Raw genomic sequence first — 4856 nt, 5'->3', positions numbered from 1 at the left:
GAAATGTAAATCCAGGGCTATAGACTCTTACTTGTTATTTCATGCTTTTATTTAATGTGTCCAATATGTATTTGGCATATATTAGGAGCTAAGGATATTGAGGGTTTAAGGTAAATGAATGAGAAAAAGTTTCATATAGAATGCAAAGAGTTAGAATATCTGATACTTAGCATTTAAAATAGCTCCTTAAGAAAAGCAAAAGAAAGCATTAAAAATTCAACACAGTAATCAACTTCTCCAATGTACAGAAATTCTGTAATTTTGATGTCTATGGCCTCTGATGAAAGAAACAATGTGAAGTGTTTATTTGCTTCCATAATTTGATCTTTAGGACCAACTTTCCTCCCCCTATCTTTTTTTTCTTCAATATCCTGAACAGTAGTTTAGACAACAAGTGAAAAAATTGACCATCTATAGTCTCAATAAAAGTTTGTGAGTTCTGACAGCATTTTTCCAAGAAATTACCTAAATTAATAACTCAGAAGTTTTGAACACAGGAATTTGAATTAAGGCAAGTCAGTTGGTAGAACAACAAAATCATGAATGCTTATGGACAGAAGCAGACACAAAGAGAATTTCTGGGTGCCTTTAATATGGAGTGGCCAAGTAGAAAACTAGCCATAGAAAAATGCCTGCCCGAGTAGAGGTTTCATTCCTCCACTTTGTTTCTTGCTTTGTGCTAGAACTTAGCTGGTTTTGGCTACTGTTCTTTGTGCTACATTAAATATAGAATAAATTGCCATACCAAACATATTCTTCATGTCTGAAAAAATAAAAATTAGCAAATTTATAATGTAAAAATATAAAAATTAATATACTTATATTGTGAATCAAATTAGGCAGCTATCATTAATATTTTAATACTAGTTCTTTCTAATTGAGGTGTTTATTTCCTCATATATTATGATGCAAAATGTAACACTAATTAAAACTTCCGTAACTATAAGCAATAGCTGTAAATAGTACAGAATGCTACTCAGTGATTGGCTCTTTTTAATCATACTAAATGTCATTTCCTCTTAGAGTCTCCTCGACTATTCCTATGGTTTGGTAATGATTTGAGTTTGTACCCCAGAAGGTCTGTGTGTTGGAAGACTGTTCTCAGGGTGAGGGGCTGGAACCTTTCAGACGTGGGGACTTATGGCAGGTCCTTTGAGAGGATGTCCTTGGAGGGGGTTTGGGGACACCAAATTCTCTCTAGCTTTTCATTGGGAAATCGTATCTCTTCCTTCCTCACATGTTCCTGCCACAGCTATCAGCCATGAGATGATCCTGCCAAGGGGGCAGGGGTCTTGCTAGTATTGGCACAATGCTTTTTGGACTTTTAGCACCCAAAATTGTGACCTAAATATTCTTCTTTTCTTTAGAAAGTCTGCCTTAAATAAACACTTCATTATAGTAGTGAAAATGGATGTCTATCATTGCAAAATGTAAAAGTTAAAATGGGTTGTCTTTATAAATATTACTTTATATATCTTTGCTTATTAAAGTACTACTGTCCATAGGGTAAAGTATGCTGCATGAAGCCAAAGCAGCCAGAGCAGTCCTTTTTTTACTGGTTCTTGCAATCATTCCAGAAATATTTCAGGCATGTTGCTCAATTTATTAGAAAGGACAAATGAAGAAACTCTCAAAAGAGGAAGTAGGTCTCTCAAACAAGAGAAAGGCAGCATTTTTCTCCTACCCTCCAGTTTTACCAGCATCTCACTGAGGTCTACTTCTTGTCTACTGACTGCAGCAGGATGACATCCTATCATCCAGTCCCTACTGAGCATGACAACTCTAGGTCACTTTGGCCTCAGCAGACTGGTTTAATTGTAACCTGTTGTTACAGATATTATGGTTAGAGGGAATTATCATGGTGTCCCTGGGTTCTGTAATATAGTTTGAGTAAAGGTCACAAAATCTCAGCCTCCCCACATTCAGGGTAACTTGTGCTGTTTTTACTGGCATTTCAAGCCTGCATTTCTCCTGCAGGTGATGTGCTGTTCAACATACATATCCTGTTGATTTAAGCTAACCAGGGCTACAGGAATATTGATTTTTTTTTAAGCAATGAAAGCATGTGAGTGTGAGCAGAGTTAGTCCATTTTACAGAATCATTATTTTAGCCTCATTTCCTGCTGCTTATGGTTTGTCTGTTTCCTATCACTTGAAGTACAAAAAATATGGTAATCTTAGATGACTTTCAAAATATTACCAGGTTATCTATAAGGTATTTTGTTTTTCTTTTCATTGTTTTCATATTCTTTCTTCATTCCCTTTTATATTAATTTTTCTCATTCTCAGAGATGATATAAGCACAATTTTTAAAAATTATTTGTAGCCTCAAGTAACTTTTTGCATCTTAATAAACTATTGGGCAGCCTGAAAGATTAGATGAAAATTATTTGTTTTGTTATTGTTATTGTTTGTTTGTTTTCGTAATAGAGTGGGTTGTTTAACAATGTGATTAACAAGGTAGTTTACCCAGCCTTAGCATTATCAACTATCCATTCCCTATACGACCAACACAAAATTCTGTTGACCAAGGAAAACCAGGTTTATTAAACCTCTAAATGCACAGCAGATGATTATCTCAGTGTTTCAAGCCTAAGACTGTGCTTTATTTTATGGTAGAATTTGTGAGAAAGAATTTGTGGGATTAGATATTCAGGATGCAATAACTGGAATGGTGGGTTCAGCTCAGCTTTGGTCTTGAGGAAATCTCAGTGAGATTTGATAAATAAGCTAGTTTAGGTAGTTGATTATTTTATTTTAGTACAGCAAATATTAACAAAAAATAAAGCCATGATTGCCTTGTTCTTGGTACTGATTTTGTGTGAGGTAAGAAAATTATATCTGTTTCCAGTATTTTTTGACATTGTTATTTCAGTATTACTTAACATTGCTATACTGGCTTCAATACTGAGGTTTTAGCTTCTTTGCTCTTGCTTCAAGGGACTATAAAAACAACTCATTTTGCTTTTTAACTCTCCATCATTTTTTTCCTTTGTTCTGCTGCAAAACTTCTCTATAAAATAATCAGCTCTTGAAATTCTCACCTAATTAATCCAAGTAAAAATCATGTTTCTCTTTCTTACTGTTTCCCTTAGTACTTAACTAACGTAGTCCATATCAATTTTTTTTTTATATTTAGCTCTGCTTAAGAAATTTGCATGAACTCTTTGACATAAAGGGCAGTTTTAGTACTGTGGTATAATTTCATTCAGTTCTGTTATTCTCAACAGAGTCTCATTATCTCCTCATTCAGTTTCCCTTCAACAACTATTTACATTGCTTTTATTATATTTCTGTTGTAATTCTGCAAATATTTATTTCCCCTCAGTGAAAGAACAGGGAATTTATACACAAATGCCTGATTTATTCATGTTTTATTCCTTTATGCTGAAACAGAGACCCAATTTATGCCACAATTATCAAAACAAACTGCTTCTAAAATTTTACTTATAATACCCAAAGGGAACACATAATGAGAATTGTTCCATTAAACTAATTTTTACTATAAAATTAGATGGATAATTCTTACTTTCTGAAGAGAAAATAGGGTTGTCCTTTTTCTTTTTTTACTTTTATTTTTAATGAGGAAACTGTTTAGTGATTATATTTTTAAAATATATAGGGAATTTTTTCTAGTTAAAATAAAGCATTGTATTTTTAAAGGAAAATAATAAAGAGTTGGTCCTATGTTTGATACTTAGAATTTTAGCAAACATTCGTCAAACTTCCCTCCACACTTACAGATCTAATTTGCATTTATTTGAGACCAAAATACTTAGTCTTCCAAAAAAAATGGAAGAAACCTAATAAAGTCATATTTCCTCAAATATCCAACTTGTCTCCTGGGGAAATGATTACATAACAGATGGAGAGTTAGTCTTTATGCTGGTAGGTCACACAATCAGTGATGCTAGATAATTCTTGGTAAGCATTAGTCCATCATGTTGGGATATATGCATTACCTCCACATGTGTCACTTAAGCCACTTAGCTCTTATGCCAGTTATGCCAGCATTGAATGGTGGGTTGCTATGGCTAACTGATATCAGCCTACTATTTCACTTTGCCTACTTAGTTGTTTACTGAATTTTCTTTGGTAAGTACTCTCTGGTTAGCAGATAGTACAATCATTCAAACTCTATGCCTACTCCATATGACCATCTTCCTCAGTCTACCCAGAGCTTCTCAACATTAATTTTTCAATTGCCTAGGGATTTGAACTACAGACTGGCCACTCACTTTTCTTCACAAGTCTCCTATTTTTACATAATTCTTCTTGAAATTTGTCCAGTGGGACAAATGCTCACTTTTTTTCCCTTAAGGCCACCTATATGAGACTTATGTAAGGCAATTACAGTAAGGCAGACACAGTAAGGCAGCTACTATCCATTTTTTTTACTTACACTGAAACAATAAGCTCACCATCCAGGAAATAGGCATGGAATTCTCTTCCTCCTTAAACTGAAGAAGAGGCACTGGCACAACTGTGGTAGACGCTATAAGAATCTGGGTCTTTTGCTCATGACTGATTCTGCCTGTTCTGGGTGATGGGATTACCTCATCTGTTTTATATTTGATCATTGCTGATCCTGTGCATGTTATGATTTGATGTGTGTTGGGAGCTTTACTCATGATGGACAGTGTTAGCTGCATAGTTGCTTCTCTTCAGTCAGACACTCATCTTCTGTGAGGGCTAGTTAGCACATCAGGAGTTGGTTGATTTTCAGAAATCTTATAATTCTATTTAGTTAATGGCATATCTTACTCCAGCACACCGAGGTCTTGTGTTGTGACTCTCCCAATGAGCCTTTCCACAAAGGGTATGTAGCAGATACATCTAACACTATAGGATCTGCC

Source organism: Marmota flaviventris, chromosome 15 (genome assembly GCF_047511675.1).
Source record: "Marmota flaviventris isolate mMarFla1 chromosome 15, mMarFla1.hap1, whole genome shotgun sequence".
NCBI lineage: Eukaryota > Metazoa > Chordata > Mammalia > Rodentia > Sciuridae > Marmota > Marmota flaviventris.
Note: the sequence above shows the minus strand (reverse complement) of the source record.